The sequence below is a fragment of the Octopus sinensis genome, linkage group LG2 (genome assembly GCF_006345805.1).
Source record: "Octopus sinensis linkage group LG2, ASM634580v1, whole genome shotgun sequence".
Lineage (NCBI taxonomy): Eukaryota > Metazoa > Mollusca > Cephalopoda > Octopoda > Octopodidae > Octopus > Octopus sinensis.
In genome coordinates, this window is record NC_042998.1 from 134,573,732 (window position 1) to 134,596,795 (window position 23,064).

A 23,064-nucleotide genomic window follows, 5' to 3' on the forward strand; every position below is an offset into this window, starting at 1 on the left:
AGACATATTTAAAGATATCAACTTAAATATTTGAAGAAACAAATGGTGATAGCAGATTATGGTATATAGGTTCATGAAGAACAAATGTGTAGAGAATAAAAGAGAGCTGAAATTTTGCAGGAGAAGGTAAGTCAATTACATCAACCTCAGTGCTCAACAGGTACTTATTTTATTGACCTCAAAAGGACAAAAGACAAAATCAACTTTGGTGGAATTTGAACTCAGAATGTAAAGATGGATAAAATGCTGCTAAGTATTTTGCCCGGCTTGATAACAATTCTGCCTGCCCATTGTCTTTATGGAAGTATAAATACTGGAATAGTATTGTCAATCAATGACTATATTATTTACAATTTATAGTCTTTATCTAAAATTATAATCATTACTAGTATCTAGAATTTTATATTCCTTCTTGTGTATTTAGATCTTTTGCAGTTTATGTCTATAATTATATGAATATATATATATATATTATATATATATATATATATATATATATATATATAATATATATATATATGTATGTATGTATATATATAAAATGAGATAGGGGTTGTAACTTCAACCCTCCATGGGATAACATATATCCAATATACTGCTGTCAGTTATAATGTATATGTATTTTTATATCTTGTTATATTTATTTAGTTATATCTCATTATATTGATTGTAATTATTGTACTGTATTAATGTTTAATCTTAATGCTCTTGTGTAGTGTTTTAATAAAGTATATGATTCGGTATTATCTGATAGTTGATGAATGATTTAGATATATTTCTCCATTTTCTCATTTTGTATATATATATATATATATATGTATGTATGTATGTATGTATGTATGTGTTGATATCATTATCAGCATTACCATCATCATTGATTTAACAGGCACTTTTCCATGCTTATATGGGTAAAATTTTATACACATACACACTTATGTATGCATGTGTGTGAAAAAGAGTCCAAGGACACTGATATCAATCTGGACATATTGATAGATTATAAGACTTAGACTTAAGAAAGAACTTAAGAAGTATCCCTTCAATAATCATATTCTACCCCCTACTTCTTGCATCATCTCAGTAGCTTGGTGCTGTGTAAAACTAAGCTTTTAAAACCACCTACTCTTATCAAGCGAATTTAGAAGGATTAGGTTCAGGGAAGTGGCTGGTGGTCTTAGAAGCCACTAAGCAGGCTTAATTCTTACTGGAAACTTAATCTATTTGTGAACCATATAGGTTCATAATATTAATTTCTAATATAGACATAAAAATATTAAGTTTTTGAAAAGAGCACACTTGGTTATATTAACATTATTACTTCACTGGTATTTATTTTATCAATCTTGGAAGGATGGAAAGTAAAATTGATGAAAGCAAAAATTTAAATTTAAAAACGAGTAAATCCACAATTAAATGCTGTGAAGTATTTTGTTCAACATTGTACTGATTCTGGCAATCCACCCACTTCCTATTCTTACAAGGTAAATAATATTGGTGGTTAATGCCATTTTTTATAGTTTGAAGCAAGTAGGACATAAATCTTCACCTGGAGAAAGATATAGTTTTGTAGCTAACTTTACTCAGGAATTCAGGCACTTATAACTGACCACTAAGTAAATTATGTCATATAATAATAAATGGGAGGGAAAATAGAGAGAATTTCCAGGGTTACTTCCTGCATGAAAAACATATAGCTAAGTGAGGAATAATATACTTGATTTGTAGGCAATTTTATAACAATCTTTAAATTTGAACAAATTCAATTCCTTTTCATTTTCACTCAGTTGCACACAGATCATAGTTTATCTGAATGTAATTGACTTTACTCACAAACCAATTTCAGGCCTTGTGCTTATAGCAGGAAAGATTATTATTATTATTGAGATTACAAGTGAGCAGAATAGTTAGAGCACTAGACAAAATGCCTAGCAGCATTTCTACTGGCTTTACATTCTTATTTCTTTACTGCCCACAAGGGGCTACACACAGAGGGGACAAACAAGGACAGACAAATGGATTAAGCCTAACTGGTACTTATTTAATTGACCCCGAAAAGATGAAAGGCAAAGTCGACCTCAGCAGAATTTGAACTCAGAACGTTACGGCAGACAAAATACTGCTAAGCATTTTGTCCAGCGTGCTAACAATTCTGCCAGCTCACCACCTATAAGTGGCTTTACATTCTGAGTTCAAATTCTGTCAAGGTATACTTTGCTTTATGCCCTTTTGGAGTTGATAAAGGGAAAAGAAAACACAAAATCTCACCCAAAGATTAAAATATTTTAAGAAATCAAAAAATATCCACAAGATTATGGCTGGGAGATAACTGTTAACTCAAAGCTGCTTTCACCACAGCCTCAAGATGGCTCAAGAACCTGGTGCTTATGTTCCTCACTGTGTCCCTGAGAAGATCTTCAAACACCTCCATGATTTTGACCAGGAGCTTGGCCTTGGTGTTGTAGACAGAGTGATTGGTATCTTTCTCAATTGTGCTCCACACAGAGTAATTCATGGGATTATAATCAGAGGAATTAGGAGGCCAGAAATTGGGGCTGAAGTTGTAGATTCTCCTACAACCACTTTTGACTCCTGAAAAGAGTCAAAAGTATGGCAATAAGTCAAAACAAGCTGTCACACATGGCCTTCCAGCAACAACTCTCCTTAGTCAGAGTTTGACCACAGTCTCCAGCAGTTTCACATTGAGACCATAACCTCGTGGCCTATGCCAGGGGCATAACCAGCCCACTTATGCATACCTTTTCCTTCTTTGGACACTAAACTCTGCTTGTGAAGACCTGTTGAGGCAAGTGAAATTGAAATCAAATTCGATGACTGGCATCCATGCTCGTGGGGTGCAAAGAGCACCATACGAGTGTGATCGTTGACAGAGTGGCTAACCGGCTTCCGTGCCAGTGGCACATAAAAGACACCATTCGAGTGTGATCATTACCAGCATCGCCTTACTGGCACTTGTGCTCCGTGCTAGTAGGGTGCTAAGAGCACCATCCGAGCATGATCATTGCCAGGCTAACTGGCTTCCTTGCCGGTGGCACATAAAAGGCACCATTCAAGCGTGATCATTACCAGCATCGCCTTACAGGCACTTGTGCCAGTGGCACATGTAAAAACATTTGAGCGAGGTCATTGCCAGTACCGCCTGACTGGTCACTGTGCCGGTGGCACATTAAAGCACCCACTACACTCTCAGAGTGGTTGGTGTTAAGAAGGGCATCCAGCTGTAGAAAATCTGCTAGATCAAGATTGGAGCCTGGTGCAGCCATCTGGTTTTCCAGCCCTCAGTCAAATCGTCCAACCCATGCTAGCATGGAAAGCAGGTGTTAAATGATGATGATGATGATGATGATCTGAATTGAGCCAAAGGCCCTATTCAAAGAGGTTGGGAAGCGTGACATCTCCCTCACTAAAGACACGCCTAAGGGGGAACTTGGTTTTCATAATATCCATGTCATGTCTTACAGCCTTTACAGTGTTTGCAGAGCATTGAGCAGCAATTATGATGTTGGCACTTTGATACTTGATACTGATCATCATGATACAGGTGACTCTTTTCCAATATTCAGATGGCTTCCAGTCCTCCATGTCAACTAATTTTTTCTCAACTATAGCTTCAATCTTTATGTTCTCCAATGCCGTTGACTGTTCACCAATGCATCAAGCTGTTCCTGAAAAAAGGAGACATAAAGTCATCAAATACAGCCTGAACACTCCATTTTTACCTTTTTAATTGTGTAAGTGTGTACATGTGTGAGTATATGTATGTATATATTAAATGTGTTGTGTGTACATGTGTATAGGTGTACGTGTGTATGTATGTATATGAGTGTAGGACTGTCTGGTGCATAAGTGCAACTTTCATGCACACATCCCCTTCATTTATATGGATATGCATATGCTTGTATATTTGCAGTTGTAGGTGTGTGATAGAAGGATGTATCTGTATATATATGTGTGTGTGTGTGTGTGTGTGTGTGTGTGCGTGTGTGTGTGTGTACATATATATATATACGGGAGTGTGAATATATGCCTATATATATATATATACACACACATATATTTATATGTATAAATGTCTAACTATATATGTATGCAACCATACACCTATGTGTATATGAGGATGAAGTTGCATTCACATATACATATATATGTGTGTGTGTGTATATGTGTGTATATATATAAATACTATTATAATTAAGGGTATAGAAGAGACCATGCCTATGTTGAAAGTAGATGCTAAATCGTCAAACCACTTAAAAATTATCACTTTTATAGTACACAACATGTTGAAATCGAGAGAGTAGGCTCACAGAAATTCATAAAATAGTTAGCCTTGAATTGATCAATTTCTGGATTTGTCCAGTAACTTTTCCTCATCAGCAAGGCATACATAGGGAAATAAACGAGATATTTATACATACCCACAGGAAAGTAAATGCAAAGCTACAGGTGCATACAAATACCACAAATACATCTGCTTTGAATTTCATAGACTACCTCAGCACATGTATATGATCAGAGTAGTAAAGAAGTGACTAGACTGTCCTGAAGTAAATGGAAATTATCAATTATAATTGAATAATTGTGTGTGTGTGTGTGTGTACCATTATCATCATTGCTTTCCATTCTGGCATGGGCTGGCTGGCTGGCTTGATGTGAACCAATATACCAGAGGATCATGTCTTGCATCAGGTTAATTCAGTTTGGGCTTGGTTCCTATAGCTGGATGCTTTTCCTAAAACCAACCACATTACAGAGTGTACTGGGTGCATTTTTACAAGGCACCAGACTTTTGAAGTTACCTTGCTCTCAGCAAGACTCTGTGTGTGTGTGTGTGTGTGTGTGTGTGTGCGTGCGTGCGTGTGTGTGTGTGTGTGTCAACTCACCTCATATCAGGATTGCCTTTTATCAATCCTACCATGCCTTCCCCATATCAGCTGGCATATATTAGTATCTGATATATATCATTGGTATAGGATCCTCCCCCCCCCCCCAACACAGACAGGTATAAGTGATGAACTTGACAGCGAAGCCACAATGCTGTAACACAAAGCATTGTTAAAAGAAACAAACTATGGTAACAAGGAAGATATTGAGTGCTTCATTCAACAATGGATAGAGCAACCATAGTAATGAAAGGAATACTGTTGCTGCTGCTGATGATGATGATGATGTTTTCTACTTCTATTATAACTCCATTCACAACTAGAAGGTTTTAGAGAAAAAGTGATGATGATGATGATGATGATGATGAAGATGATGATGATGATGATGATGATGATGATGGTGGTGGTGGTAGTGGTGGTGATTATGATGGTGGTGGGGGTTGCAGTGGTGGTGATGATGATGCTCTTCTTCCACCTTTACTTTTCTTCTCTTGCTATGTTTTTGTATTAAGTAAAAGTCTAACATCGACAGACAATTACTTGTTACACTGGAAATGTTTTTAGAGTTTTCGGAAGTTGAAGACTCTAAATATAAATAAAACCGATTAATTTCCTGAAAACGCCTCTGTAAACAATGCTAAAAGCAGGCGTTATCTAAAGTAATCTTTCAGTTTTTAATCAACTTCTATCATCCTATCTCTTTTTTTGTTTGTTTCTTTCTCTATTTCCTTTCTACTTTTCTTTTCTTTCCCAGTGTCTTGCATTAGCTCTGTCTTCTTTCATTTCTAATTTACTTTAACCTCTCTCTGCCTATTTCTCTCTTGCCCCCTCTCTCTCTCTCTCTCTCACACACACATAGCAATTTTCTTTGTCTGCCTGCCTGCCTGTCTATTTGGGTCTCTCTCTCTCTCTTTCTCTTGTCTTTTTTCCTTTCTACATCTTATATCAGGGACTATTCTATCGTTTGTGTTTTATTGTTTTATTTAAATAATAATTCTCGATTACATATGGCATAAATTAGAAAAAAAATCAAATTATAAAAATGGACAAAGAACACAATTGAAAAATTACCAAACAAAAAACACAACCCCCCCCCCCGAAAAAAAAAACAAAAACAATTCACCACCTTAGGCTGAAAATTTTGGGGTGCTGGGAAACCTCTCTAATGACTATTGAGGCATGCCAGTATGCTTGCAGCGTTGCCGTGGGTGATGTACTGGAACAACCAAGCACTCTTATGAGCTTCACCAGTTACCCCAGCTAGGCGAACTGCCAGTGAAGACAGGAATCTCATAGTCAGTGGTCTGACCCCACCAAACATCTCGAATGCCACAGGATGGAAAGTGTAGATGGCCAACGGATCGTGGTATTTTGGGATTTTATTCCGCTCTGCCGCAGAAGTTGTGGATCTTGCCCTGGCCGCAGCATCCAGAATTTGTGAAGAAGCAAAGTAATCGCTAACTGTGACATCCCAGACAAGGCATCTGCCTCTCAACCTAGGGGCACAGGGTGAAGCCATCAGGTCTTTTCCCATCACATCTGGACAACCAAGATGGTTCCAAGATGGAGGGGATGTTTGCCTGGGCCAAGTTCCTCTTGAGTATAAGGTTTAACTCCATATGTCATGTAAAGTGACCAGCATTCAGGCAACAAGAAAGGCCATGGAGACCTGTGGAGTCAAGGAGTTTACCACAACAACAGCTCAAACCCAAGCATATGTCAGTTCCCACTCTGGAGCAATAGAGACACAAAGTTCATCCAAGCTGAGTAGGCCACCAACGTTATCCACAAGGATGGCATCAATCCAGTCACCTGAGTATTTGGCACTTGCAGACAGTAAGCGGCACCTTGAAAACTGGTCCGACTAAATGAAGAGGGAGTCAAAGGTGGCCTTCGAAATTATGTTGTCCCAAGCTCTCTGACTCCATTAGTCCTCCAGCTTCTCAGAAGTAGACAAGCCCAATTCCCTCCAGTGTTGGAGTGCTTCATCTAACTCTCTGTTGGAACTGGTCTATGTTGGAGAGGAGATGTTGCTCACCAAGGTGGAACAGGCATGAGTGGAGGAAAGGAAGCAGGGGAGAGAGAGGGATGAACACTTACAAAGACCAAGACCCCCAAACTGCTTGGGCAATACAGCCTGATTGTAGGACATTGGAAAGAGTCTGACACTTGACCAAGCATTTGAATCTCTTGAAGATTAGGTTGCCGAAGCATCAGAGGTAAGATGGCTATCGGTGAGAGGAGCTGACTCAGAGCAAATATAGAAGCTTAGGGATTGAAAGATAATTTCTAAGTATGAAGAAACCTTGATGGGGTTCAATTGCTTCAATATTTTTCAGCAATTGCTCAAGGGCAGCCACTGTTGACTGGAAGATGAACTCAAAGACAAGGTCAATAATTGGGGCTCCAAAGGATCACCAAACCAATGAAGGAGGGACTGAAATGGAAGGGAAGGACTCTGTAAATAGGTCTATAGTTTGTTGATGGGTGGTTGAGCATCTGTAACAATTTCCTTCTAGACAAACAAATTCACACACACACACACACACACACACACACCATCATCATCATCAAACAGTACTACCACCTTCCTCACTATCATCATCATTACTGCTCTGTGTCTGCTCTGGGACTTTCAGAGGCAGTATTTTAGTCTTATAGCCAGATGCCCTTTCTCTTTCCAGTGCCAACACTCTCTCTCTCTCTCCTCCTCTCTCCCTCCCCCCTCACACACACACACACACACATCACCAGTAGTTAATATATCTGAAAAAGAAGCACACTAAAACATTTGACCAGTAATATATTTAGAAGGTTGTTTGTTATAGCTGTCAGAAAGTGACCATTGGTTTTGTACCTTTTTTAGCTGTCAGACTCAAATGGCTGAGTGGTAAGAAGTTAGCTTCCCAACCAATACCTTGTGAGTAAGTCTGGTAGATAAAAATTGAAATAAGGAGCCAATTGTATAAGGAGTAGACCTAAGAAAATGTAGGACAACATGGTGAGAAAGGATCTTCAGATGTTGGGCCTCACACAGGGGATCACAGGGTACCAAGACTTCTGGCAGTTTGCTGTGCTTGAGAAGACACATCTAGCTCGGTAAATACATGGTCATTCTTGAATACAGGCATGTCCCCTGCGTCCCTCTTCTGCTGAGTGTTCCTAATCTTCCAGGCTTGTGGGTGTTGGTGCCACATAAAAAACACCCATGCCTGTGCCATGTATGAGAGGATCCCTGCCAGTGCTGCGTAAAAGCAATCAGTACACTCTGTAAAGTGATTAGTGTTAGGAAGGGCATCCAAACATGGGGCCCAGGTAGCTCTCCAACTGATCAGCTCCTATCAAACTGGCCAACACGTGCTAGCATGGAACATGAGATGATGATGATGATGATGATGATATATAAATATGTATTTGTATATATATATGTACTTATACATACGTGTATATAAATATATAATTTCTATCTATTCATCAATTTATCTATCTATCTATATCTATCTATCTAGCTAGCTATATATCAGGCACTGAATAACATCTCCCCTCCCCATGCTTCCTCCTACATTCCTTTCCCAGTCTTTAGTGTTGGCACTGTCAATGTAGACATACTGAAAGGTAGATCTAGTTAGATTGCAGAAATGCTTGAATGGAGACGTGTTGATGTATGCTGCTTACAAGAGGTAAGGTGGTAAGAAGCTTCAGCCAGGGTCCTCACAGGCAAGGCACACAGGTATAAAATCTTCTGGGAAGGTAATAGTGATAGAGTAGGGGGTGTAGGCATACTCCTTGTGGAGAAATGAATGGATAAGGTCATAGAGATAGTCAGGGTGTGCAATAGGGTGCTTAAGCTCAGGCTAGTCTTGCAGAATAGCATAGCTACAATTATCTCTGCCTAAGCCCCACAAGTGGGCCTACCAAATGATTGGAAGGATCACTTTTATGATACTCTTCTACAGACTACCTCAAAGATGAGTGGCAATGACCTCATCTTTGCAGCTGGAGATTGTAATGGGCATGTTGGATGGCAATCCAGTATCTTCCATGGTGTTCATGGGGGCCATGGAATTGGTTCCTGAAATGAAGAGGGAACTAGGCTACTGGAGCTCTGTGATGCATGCAACCTATTAATCTGCAACAAAAACATCAGGAAGCCAGACAGCCACTTGATAGCCTATCAATCAGGTAACTCTGCAAGCCAGATTGATTTCATCCTCACCAGACAGCAGGATGCAATGTTGCTCTTAAATACAAAGACCTTCCCTGTTGAAGAATGTACCCCCCAGCATAGACTAGCTATTAGTGACTTTAGACTCAGAGCTAGAAGGATGCCAAGAAGCAGACCAATCCAGAAAAGAAGGATTTGGAAGCTAAAGGATCCTTCATATGGTCAGAGATTTAGGGACAACCTCATTGAGAAATTTGATGAGAGGGAGGAGGAGCTACAGACTTCGGACATAGAGGCTAACTGGAAATTCCTATGGGACAGCTTACTGAGTGCCACGGACCAAATCTGCGGCTGGTGCAAAGTCCCTTCCAGACCTAGAGTAATGTGGTGGTGGAATAATATGGTAGATAAAGCCATTAGAACAAAGAAACAGGCCTGGAAAGCCTGGAAGAGTAGGGGTAGCAGGGAACTGTACCAGATAATCAGAAGGGAAGCTGGGCAACAGATATGCATAGCCAAGGGAGAAGCAGAAAAGAAGTTTGCCAATGTTCAGCGATGTGAGGGCCAAAGAACTGAAGTATTTCGGATTGCAAGGCAGTGTGTGAGAAAAAATTGTGATGTCACAGGAGAGAAATGTGTCCAAAAGGATGATGGAGCATTTGCCTTTAATGATTCTGCAAAGAAAGAGGCTTGGAAAAACCATTATGAAATGCTGCTGAATGTGGAAAATGAAAGGGAGGAGGAGAGCCTGCCAATGTTGACCCAGTAGAGGGACCAGCTACCCGATTAGATAGTACCCTGGTAGATAAAGCAATTAAGGTTATGAAGTCAGGAAAGCCCCCATACCACCAGGAATCAATGCTGAGATGCTTAAAATATCTGGTGGTGTGGATTATGGCCTAGTCACCCATATTGTAAACCAAATGGTTCATGAAGGAGTCATATCCAACTGTCATATCCATAGTCAACTGCTTCAAAGGTAAAGGTGATGATTTAGATAGAAATAACTACAGGGGGTCGAACTGCTGGATCAGGTGATGAAGGTCATGGAGAGGGTCATAGCCCAACTAATTAGGGAGAGAGTCTGCTTAGATGAGATGCAGTTTGGTTTTGTGCCAGGTAGAAGCACCACTGATGCTATATTCCTGGTATGGAAACTGCAGGAGAAATACTTAGCCAAATATAAACCCCTATACTTGGCTTTTATTGACTTGGAAGGAACTCGTGGAAAAGGGAGACCCAGGAAGACATGGAATGAGGTGGTGAAGCATGACCTTCGAACATTGGGCCTCACAGAGGCAATGATGAAAGACTGAAACCTCTGGAGATATGCTGTGATTGAGAAAACACAGCAAGTAAATTGAGATCACAGCCATAGCCTACACCAGTGTCGCATAACCAGCCCATTTAAAAAGTACCTTTCAATCATCAGACAACATTCTGTGCTTGAGGAGACCTATTGAGTCAAGTAAAATCAAAATCAAAATCAAATTGAATCAAATCACATTCAAATGGAAATTGTAGTTGTGGCCAATGCCAGTGCTGCTTGACAGGCTCCCATGCTGGTGGCACACAATAAGCACCATTCGTGTGTGGGTCGTTGCCAGTGTCACCTGACTGGCTCCCCATGCCAGTGGTATGTAAAAAGCACCATCTGAACGTGGCTGACGCCAGTGCCGCCTGACTGGCTCCTGTGCTGGTGGCACATAAAAAGCACTCACTACACTCTTGGAGTGGTTGGTGTTAGGAAGGGCATCCAGCTGTAGAAACATTGCCAGATCAGAGTGGAGCCTGGTACGGCCTCCTGGCTTGCCAGTCCCCAGTCAAATCATCCAACCCATGCCAGTATGGAAAACAGACGTTAAATGATGATGATGATGATGATGGTGATATATATATACAGTAATCCCTTGAATATTGCAGATGTTACACTCCAAAACCCACCGCAATAGATAATAATCCACAAAGTAGAAACAGTACTATACTGCATATTTTTTTTTTATTATTTTTATAATTTGTATATATTTATTTTATTATAGATGCAAAACAACACCACAGAGGAATCGACGTAAGCTTAAATAATAAACTGCAATAAGTGAACCACATTAGGTGAACTGTGATATGGCAAGGGATGCTCTTGTTTCTATTACTTTGGAAAGTTGAACTATGAACTTTAATCGGTCATACTGCATCACTACTTGATATCTTGTTGCTTATTTTGATTTTACCTTACTTCGAGCTGTGCAGATAATACAAGACTGACTTGGTGGTTCAACTTAAGTACCTAATTCAACTGAATCTCAATTATTTCTTAAATGTATATATATATATATATATATATATATATATATATATATATATATATGTGTGTGTGTTTGGGCTTCTGTTGAGTATGAATAGATAATTGAAAAGATTTGGAGTCAGTAAGAAGGAATACAGTGGGGCATTTACTTTCAATCTTTACAATTGTTTCTACACAACATAGTTCTCCAGGTGTGCTGGTACATGATTATGCAACTGTTTCCTGGCATTATGAGAAGAAACAGAGCTGGATCTCATAATGCAGGGAAGTGGTTGCATAATCAAGTACCTGCACACCTGGAGAACTACATTGCGTAGAAACAATTGTAGTGATTGAAAATAAATGCCCAATCATACTCCTTGTTGGCTCCAAATCTTTTTAATTATATATATATATACTAGCAGTATCACCTGGCGTTGCTCGGGTTTGTTTCGACCCTTTAGAATTGGAAATTTTGAAAATTAAAAATTTTACATTGTAAATTTGAATGAAATTGGTTGTGTAGTTCTCAAGTTTTAGGGATTCACACAGACAGACAGACAGATATAGCAGAAAACACATGCCATGTTACCACACAGTGTGACTGAACTGAGGACCATGTGTTTTGGAACCAAGTTTGTTACCAGACAGCCACACCTGCACTTATATATATGTGTGTGTGTGTATATGTGTGCATGGGTGTATATATGTATGCATGTATATATGTGCTTATATATGTGTACATATTACATGTACATATATGTATATATACATCTACACATACATGTATACATATTGAAGATAAGGCAGGTAAAACAGCTGGTGCATTGAGGATAGTGGTTGAGATGCTTAAAGCATCTGGTGAAGTAGGATATGGGTCAGTCACTTGAAAAGTCAATCAGATGATATAAGCAGCTATCATTACTCAATGATTGCCATAATAACATCGTGATAAACTGCTATAAGGCAAAGATGATACAGTAGAGATAAGGAATGACAGAGACATCAAATTGTTGAGCCATTTATGGAAATTATGAGAAAAAGTCACTACGAAATTGATTGAGAAAGAATTAACGTAAATCCTCGAGTATAATCCACATTGTTTTCCCAAAATTTAATGGTCAAAATCCCTAGTGCGTATTACACACGAGGTTAAAAATGAAGATTATTTTCTAAGCAATGTCCTAGTCTCTGTTTGCTGTTTGGCAGTGTTTATTCAGACGCATTTTGTGATGTCGGGCATGAAAATACCTTAAGCTAAGCCTGAAAGCAATGAAGTCATAAAAGAATCATCCATAACTTGCAGTAAGCAACATTTATTAAACGTTATTACTGTTTTTTCTTTATTTTCTGCAAGCAAAATGCGCAAAAATGCTACGCGTTTGCATTATGTTATATATACAATAATAATAAAGGACATTACCGTATACATTTTTACAAACCAAGGATGTTATATAGACCTACTTGACTCAAGTTAGAGAAGGGATGCGTATTATACACAAGGTTTAGTTTTTTCAGAGGTACAGCCCCCTAAAAATCCCGTGTATTATACTCAAGGGTGGACTATACATGAGGATTTATGGTATCATCAGATGTAACTTAGTTTTTTGCTAAGTTTCTAGTGGGATAACAACAGGAGAAATACTTAGATATGAGTAAGCCCCTATATTTAGCATTTGTTTTCTTGGAGAACAACTATAACTATGCCCCACACTGTAATTCTATAAGATAGAAGTTATTAACAAAACTAAGCTAAGATGAAAGGCTTGTGAAGACTATTCAAGTCATGTACAGTTAGTAAGATGAGAGACTGCAGTGAGTTCAACAATAAATTTAGCATAGAGGTAGGGGGATCCCTTGAGGTGTAGCCCACTGTCCCTTCTTTTTATTATGATTCTCTAAGCCATAGCAGATGAGTTTAAGACTGGCTACTTGTAAGATCTGTATGTTGATGACCTAGGTCTTGTAGATGAATCTGTAGACAGTATAGAGAAGAAATTCCTGTCGTGGAAGTAAACTCTGGAATTGAAAAATGTTAAAGGAAACTTAAAATGCTGACAGAATTAGTAGCATGTCACAAAATTTTCAATGGCATTCCAGTTCATCACAATCTGAGCTCAAATTCCACTGGATCAACTTTGCCTTTCATCCTTTCAGATTTGATAAAATAAGGTACTAGTCAAGTACTGGTATTGTGGTTGGTTTAACTGACTTGTCTCCTTTCCTCAAAATGCCAGCCTTGGACCCTGAAGCAGAGAGGCATTCTGTTCAGGGAAATGTTGTGATCTTGGTCCTTTACATGCAATGGAAACAGAGTAACCAGCCTTATGAATCCCAAAACTCAAGAAAAGAAATTAAAAAAGTGAAAATTGATGCCAACAGTTTCATAAGGAAGTGCCAATCTCTCAAAGTGGATTGAATTTGTGCGATGAAGTACTGAAGGACAACCTCAGGATGCTGAAATTTTTGAATGAGATGACAAAGGACCAAGATACCTGACACCTTGCTGTACTTAAGAAAGCCTGTCCTCCACAGCGGAAGTATTAAGGTTGCTCCTGCTGGTGAAAAGGATTGGCTGGCACGAGTCCTGTGCCAATGCCACATAAAAAACACTTGTGCCGGCATCACGTAAAAGTGCTCATGCATGTGCCACAATAAAAGTACCCAGCATCACACTCTGTAAAGTAGCCAACCATAGAAACCAAGCGAAAACAGATTGGAGTCTGGTACAGCTCTGGTCAAACCATCCAACCCATGCCAGCAGGGGATACAGACGTTAAAGGATGATGATGATGATGACGACGACTACAACAACGACGATGATGAACTTAGTAAATACCAAAGTAAGAAAGGAGGTGGAAACCCTGCCATCATCAGGGAAATAGTCATGTTTGATATGCAGAAAAGGAGTTGGTAGAAATTCTATACAGTGTACCCAGTGTAAACAATGGATGTGCAAGAGGGATAGTGCTACGTAGCTTAAGGAAGATAGTTTAATGTCAGTGGAAAAGCTTTGCTGAAGATGTAATCTTTCTTTTGTCCAATTAAATATAGTACTTCTGATGTACTGAGATATATTCAGTTCAATATAACCTGTGTTACATGTTGATTCTTTGTCTAGCCGAATCAATACCTAATGCAAACAGTATAAAGCATACAAGCACACAAACAAACACACACACACACAAAATCATACACACTCACTCACACACACACACACACACACACACACACACACACACACACACACACACACACACACACACACACACACACACACACACACACACACACAGAAAATCATACACACTCACAAACACACACACAGCCACAACAACAACCTGCAGATCACAAATTGCATTGGTTACATCTGCAATATGTCACCTAGTCTCAACAAAACAAGACAAATAAATCAATTCTGAATTGAAAACATACTTTGTTGGTAAATATTGTGAATAATATTTATAAGTGTTCATTGTATATGTTAAGAGACTGCATCATCACCATCGTCATCGTAGTTGTCGTCATCATTGTCATCATTGTTATCATCCTCACCATTGCTGTTGCATTGTTGCCATTGCAATCGCCTTTATCATTCTTGTCATTTTTGTTGTCATAGGTAGACGTGATATTTTGATATTTTGTAAAATTGTTGTTATTGTTGTTCTTTTTCTTCTTTACCTTCTCTTTTCCTTCTCCTCTGCCTTATTATTGTCATCATCATCATCATCATCATTCTACTTTCACTCAAATTCATGAAAAACATGGTTGTTTTCAAGCAAATACATACATACACACATACATACATACATACATACATACATACATACATACATACATATATATATATATATATATATATAATTAATCAATATTAATCAATTAATCAATTTTTTTTGCCACCCTATATTGATTAATTATGAATTTTCTGGTTAATTCCGTAATGGAATCGACGGCTTATATTTATTTGCTGCCGATAAATTTGGCGCGAGTGCGATGATTTGAAAATTTTAGGTCAGATATTAACTTGGCAGGGTCGGAAATGCCTCGTGAAAATATCTGTTCCGACTTGTGGCTATTTCTTACTGAAGAATCTGAGGGCCTATGGAAGATTGGCTTGATTTAATTTAATCAGGTTAGTTTACCATTAAACAGCAGATGAAACGGTGCATCGTATAAGAAATTACAGGGTAAATGTTTTTTTAATTTTCTCCTGTTTACGGAATTGACTTTTATTTGCGGTTGAAGCTTTGGCTGTTATTTCTAGTGGGTGAATGGCCTATTATGGCCGTTCCTTGATTGTTGATATATATATATATATACACTCTCGGAGTGGTTGGCGTTAGGAAGGGCATCCAGCTGTAGAAACACTGCCAGATTAGACTGGGCCTGGCGCAGCCTTCTGGCTTCCCAGACCCCAGTTGAACCATCCAACCCATGCTAGCATGGAAAACAGACGTTAAATGATGATGATGATGATGATGATATATATATATATATATATATATATAATATATATATATATATCTATATATATATATATATATATATAATATATATATATATACATATATATATATATAGCAATTGGTGTTTTCATTATCTTTCTCCTGCTAGTCTCAAATATCCTACAACAAGTAAAGGGGCCATGCTTCCGTCTTTGACTAAATTATAATTTAAAAACAAAATCATGTATCATTCATTCAAATCTCCTCTTCCTCATCTCCAATTTTACTGTTTATTTTCTCCCTCATCTCATCCATGTATTCAATATTTCCTGTAAAAGTTAGCTGGTGTCTTGGGCAAGTTCAGTTTTGGTACCCTTACACACACACACACACACACACACACACACAGATAAAGATAGATATGGCCAGTTTATAGGGTTCCCCTGGGTTTCACATCCATAAATCACTTAGCTTTACAGCATTTCTTCATACCTTAAACCCATTTGAGAGGCCACAGGTCAATAGGTTTAGGGTCTGAAAAAATGCTGTGAAGTTAAGCTCTTTATGAGCATGAAACCCAGGGTAACCCCATAAACTGACCATATCTATCTTTATCTATATATTATACTGCTCTATAACTTAGAGTGTGCTTCTTTTTTGGATTTGTAATTTATTGACGATATATATGTATATTGCTGTATTGTCCAGACTATCAGACACTGTTATACATCGCTGGTCACATTGTGCTTCTAGTTCTTCCTTAATTGCTCAATTCTTTTCTGTCTTGTTCCAGATGACTTAATTGAAAATTTAAAGAGAAAAGAAGCAGGATGGAAGGTATTTGTCTCAAAGTATGTGCTCAAAGCAAAGCTGGACAAGACCGTATGTGTCAGACACTTCAGTAGCACTGTCCTACCTATGCTCTTCCATGCAAGTGAGACATAAGTTACTTTGAAGAGGGAAGAACATCAATTGGCTACGATATAAAGAGCAGATAAAAGGCCATGGAAAGATCCATGCATGGAATATCATAACAAAAACATTTCACTGTTGCAGTTGTTTGCATCTTCTGCATTGGATGTTCCAAGTGCAATTGGATACTGAACTGTAAGGGATCATCAGGAGAACACTTTATTGCATTATGTCATGGAGATCAAAAGGAACCACACATTTATCTTACTTAATATTGCAAGGATGTGTGTGTGTGTGTGTGTGTGTGTGTGTGTGTGTGTGTGTGTGTGTGCGTGCGCGCGTAGTTAAAGAGTTCACTTCTCAACCACATGGTTTTAGGTTCAGTTCCCCTGTATGACATCTTGGGCAAGTAACATGTCTTCTACTAGTCACAAGCTGATCAAAGTATTATGAATAGATCTGGTAGATGAAAACTAAAAGGAGTCTGCAGCATATGTGTATGTTGGTGTCTTCATGTCTTAACATTACAAAACAAGCATTGTACAAGCAGTGATCTTGTTTCCAGTCTTTCAGGAAAGCATGTCCAGCCTTGGAAACAAGAGATTGTTGACAACAGAAAGGGCATCTCTCTGTAGAAGATCTGTCTTGACGAATCCCATCTGACCCATACAAGCATGGAAAAGTGGATGTCTAAAATAATGGGAATAATGAAGATAATAAAGATGATACTGACGAAGACGACTGTGACGACAACGCCAAGAGCAGTTGGGTGATAAAACCAGTATAATGTCTGACTGACATTGATCACAAATTTTGGCAAAAGGCCAGCAATTTCGAGAGTGGGGTGTAAGTCGATTACAATACTCAACTGGGGCTTATTTTAACGATCCTGAAAGGATAAAAGACGAAGTTAACTTCGTAGGAATTTGAACTTAAAACGTAAACACGGATGAACTGTCGCCAAGCATATTGTCCAGTGTGCTAACAATTCTGCCAGCTCACCGCCTACGTCTAACAAATATTAAGCAGTATTTAGTTGTGTTCCTTTAATTGCGAACTGCAAATCCTGCCCGCGTTTGCATTACCTTTCATTCTTTCGATGTCTTATAATATAAATATCAGTCGATAAAATTAATCCTGAGTTCAACGTGTAATCGACTATTGAACAACCAATATAAATCAATAAATTTCCCATAAATTTGGTAATTTCTTCAGACCAATATTTGATGAAAAAAACAAAAACAGTTTAAAATAGAAGGGAGAAGTTTCCAATGCAATCTATGATACATTTACCCAATTTTAGCCCTTTTGTTACCAAATTTATCTTGAAATACACGACATTAGCTGCAATTAATTTTGAAAATAATGAAGTGTTTAGTAAAATTAATCTTCTTGGAACGTAAGGTCTTTTCATTTGTGTTCGATTTCAAATGTTCAGAGTTGCCTCCCTTGCAGCCAAGTACAAAATTTTGCTAATCTTAAACATTTTCCCTAATCACCCGTGTACTGAAAACGTTAGAAATTAACATGTTTATCTTTTCATTTGTTATAGGAATATATATTGTTGTTGATGTTGATGTAGTTGTTGTTTCCTTTTTCTAATTCATAAAAATAGTATGTAAATATCATTTGATGAATCATACAGAACAATAGTTCCTCACCCCACCACCACCACCAGTTCTCGTTGAAAGTTCATAAAATAGTAACTCTGATTTGTTCAAATGATCCAAAGTCCATTCAACAATAAATGAATAGAGGACACTATTACATGCGCACACAGATACAAATGTGTGAATGTGTGTGTGTGCCTCATCACCATCATCGTCATCATCATCACATTTAGCATCCTTCTTCCTTGCTGGCATGGGTTGGACGGTCCAATAGGATCCAACAAGCCAGAGGGCTGTTTTAAGTTCCAATGTCTGCTTTGATGTGGTCTCTATGGCTGGATTCTCTCTCTAATGCCAACCACTTTACAAAAAGTGTACTGGGTGTGTTTTTTTTATCAACACATAGCTTTAGTGAGGTCACCAAGTAACTCTAAAAAAAACCCCTTGAATGAGTGAATGTGTGTGTGGGGGGTGAGTGGGTTGTAATATTACAGGAGGTGGCTTTATGCAACATCATAACTATACAGCAATAGATAGGCATGGCTGTATGGTTGAAAAGTTTGTTACCCAACCATCTGATTTCAGGCTTGATCCAAAAGTATAGCACCATAGGTGTCTTCTATTGTAGCTCTTGCCTTATTAATGCATTATGACTTAATTTGGGAGATGGAAACAGTAAAAGTCTGTTTAGATATATTTGCATTATCAAATGGCACAAATTAGTAATGGTAAAGGTTTTAGTACATAGGAAAGAAGACAGGACCCTTGTATTTTCAGGGAAAGAACCTTGCTTAATAAGCATAAAAAAATAGTAAATATAAACTCCACAAGATGTACCCAATGTAAGTTATAGACATGCAAGAAATGTAGTGGAATCACAGACAGACAAACAGAAAAAGTAAGCTTTATATGTGATGGATGTACTGGAGCAGTAAGTACTAAAGTACTATGAGCACACCACCACAAATAGATTCTTTTAAATGTCCAGATGACTCACTAGAGTAGCTTTTGTTACCTAGGAGACATAATTAGCAAGAAAGGTAATTGCTCTGAAAGTATGAATATATTCTTTTCATGCTTTTGGTTTCCTCTTTCCCAGTTTTATATTGGGCCAGTAAATTGTTATTTGGTGGAATTGTTTATGTAGATCTCTTCACAAGGACAATAAGCTTTGTATATGCTTATTTACTTTGTCATTGTTTTGGACTTCATAACCTGCAACACTTCTTTTCAGATTTAGCAAACCCTTTTTTTTTTTTAATAATACTCTGCAAAGAATTAAAGCCTTGTTCAAGTTCTTGCCTGGTAAAATTTTCCTATAATTTGGTGACATCAAAACAGGTTAGTGATGAATATTTTGTTTTCTTGTATTTCTTCTAGTCAGAATACAATCAACCATGTGCCATTTTATGGAACATGAGTGCATCTAAATTCCTTTGTAAATCTTTTAATGTTAAAAAATGTGTTTCAACAGTCAAACTCAGTACTGTGTACATCTGTAGCCATTAGAATCGATTTTGATTGTTTCATCTCATGACATACTAAACAGTTACATATTTCAGAATTTGACCACAAAACAGATTTTTGCTTTCACCAGAACATTGTTGGTGCATAGATACTGTTGAAGGTCATTGAGTGACCACAGAATGTAGATATAAACATAGATATAAGATGGTAATTCAGTAAGATGGGAGACTAATGTTGACTTAACTGCAAAATCTAATCTAGATTCTCCTTTCAGGTTAAATGTCCTTCCATGCCAAAAAAATCATATAATCACCACTTCTTCTAGCATATTAACTCTCACCAGGTCTCAGCTCAGACAACAATGTCCATCCTATACTTAGCAAGTTTGAAAGTAATGTAATCAAGGTTCTTACATTCCAATTATCAACTAGAGTGTCAAATATGTGACTTTTTGTAGTTGCTTCAAGATGACCTTGGTGCATGCTGCATTTCCTCGGAAAACCTGCCAGAACAAACCTGTGAACTTGAGTCTTTAAAGCCCTAGCTGTCATTTATATCATTTTGAGTTACATTTCATAAATTTGATTGTGTGTGTGTGTGTGTGTGTGTGTGTGTGTGTGTGTGTGTGTGTGTGTGTGTGTGTGTGTGTCTGTGTGTCTGTGTGTGTATCTGTGTGTGTGTGTGTGTGTGTGTGTGTGTGTGTGTGTGTGTGTGTGTGTGTGTGTCTGTGTGTGTGTCTGTGTGTGTTTTTAAGGTTACTAACAAACATTTCTTACTCAAAAGTATGTATCAACCAAAAAATATATTAATGAATCTAAAATTACACATCTCTTGTTAATCTCAAAAGAAAGAGATTATAAGTCCGCAAAAATTAACTATCTACATCAGAGGTTCCAACTTTTTTTAGTATGATGACTCATGCTGATATATCTCTAATCTGCCTTTTAATATATTTAAATAATAGCATACATGGGATGCATTTTTAACATTTACCTTTCATCAATGACTCTTTTCAGTCGTTGGATGCCACCAATGCTGGGACATTGCCTTGAAGGGTTTAGTCAAACAAATAGATCCCATTTTTATTTTTAAGTCTTTTACATATTTTATTGGGCTTATTTGCTGAACTGCCAACTTATGGGGGAATAAACAAACCAACACTAATTGTGAATCAGTGTGGGAGACAAACACACACATGTAAATACATACATACATAAATACATACATACATACATACATACATACATACATACATACATACATACATACATACATACATACATACATACATACATACATGCATACATACATACATACATACATACATACATACATATACCATAAGCAGTTGTCTGAAAATGTCATCATGGTATTATCTACCAATGAAACATGATGCTGTAGCTAGGACACTATAATGAAATCCGTCAGAAGGGTAATCCCAAGGACAAAGAAATAAAAACTCACAATATGGTAGAAGCCATACCCACTCTTAATGAAAAGGAATATTTGTGGAATGTACCAGTGAAGACCTCAATAAAATGTAAGCATAACAGACCTGATATAATGATTTGAGATAGAAAAGAGAAACTTTGCACAGTTGTGGAAATTAGCTGCCCAACAGATGTAAACATAAAACTGAAGATCTGTAAAACTGTAAAACTTTCCAGAAGTTTATCATTTAAATACATACATACATACATACATACATACATACATACATACATACATACATACATACATACATACATACATACATACCCTGTTGTTGGTATCAAAATTCCAATGAAAGAAACTTAGACCTAGGTTAGAAACCGGTTCTTTCTCTATTGGCAAGAAATCTTGAAAGAAACTGAATGATAATATACATACACACACACATACATACATACATACATACATACATACATTACATACATACATTCATATATATATATATATATATATATATATATATATATATATATATATATATATATATATATATATATATATATATATATATATATACATATATATATATATATATATATATATATATATATATATATATATATATATATATATATATATTATATATATATATATATATATATATGCATATATACATATACACACACACACACACAAATGCATACACACGCACAAATACATACACATTCTCATATTTATATATGAAGGGCTTCCTCAAAGTTTCTATCTATAAAATTCACTCACAAGATATTGGTTAGCACTGGGCTATAGTAGAAGGCACTTACTGAAGATGCTGAACAATGAGAGTGAACCCAAAACCTCATGGTTGCAAAGCAAGCACCTTGACCATGTAGCCACAGTCATCCCATTTGATATTTTTATTTAAAGAAATATTCCTCAGCTTTTTTTAAACCATAAATGTTGTATTGTAACCATTATACCATGGCTTATTGTGTAGCATATTCATGAATATTTTATATTTGGTTAAATATTTCAAACAGTGAAAGGTTTTGTCTTCATAATTCTTTCAGAATGATTCCATGACCATTTAGTTGGAAAGTTTTTTTATCTTTTACTCGTTTCAGTCAAAAGGCTGTGGCCATGCTGGGGCACTGCCTTGAAGGGGTTTAGTCAAACAAATTGAACCCAGTACTTATTTTTTTCAAGTCTGGTACTTATTCTAGTGATATCTTTTTGCCAAGTAATTAAGTTACAGAGACATAAACAAACTAACACCAGTGGTCAGCAGAAGTAGAGGATAAACACAAACACACACACACACGCATGCACGCACACACACACACACACACACACACACACACACACCACACACACACACACACACACACACACACAGTGGTAACTTGAGCTCTTACAAATAGAACCAAATCTCCCTTAAAGAACATCCTTTCATCAAATGATGATGCAGATTTACAGTATTTCAGGAAGAAAAACAAAAAAATCATGTGCTGGATCTGCTACATCAGAGGCAACTCTGGGCTAAACAAAACACAGACAAACATACTTCACATAAAAAGATTATCATCTAAATAATACTAAGGAAGTTGACAGTGTATCTTTGAAGTTTTATTCCCTGGTAAAACTCCATGAATTTTAAACATTTTCTCATTATGCTCTAAGACAGGGGTCTCCAAAGTTTTCCAGCGGAGGGCCACATTGCTGAATTTTTAAAGCTACGGGGGCCAAGGTTCTAAATTATTTATTTTACCAAAATAATATAAATAAATAGTGAATTAATAATTAAAAAAGGTTATTTATTCAGTACATAATCACAATGTATATAATATCA

At 37.3% G+C, this 23,064-nt stretch overlaps 1 long non-coding RNA gene across 1 annotated transcript; it reads left to right on the forward strand.

Annotated features, from left to right (window-relative positions):
* Positions 1 to 1,284: 1,284 nt before the first annotated feature.
* LOC118762323 lies at positions 1,285 to 16,864 on the forward strand. The gene is made up of 3 exons (XR_004998074.1): positions 1,285 to 1,481; positions 5,546 to 5,550; positions 16,852 to 16,864. It is a non-coding gene; the product is annotated as an uncharacterized LOC118762323 (long non-coding RNA).
* Positions 16,865 to 23,064: the final 6,200 nt, after the last annotated feature.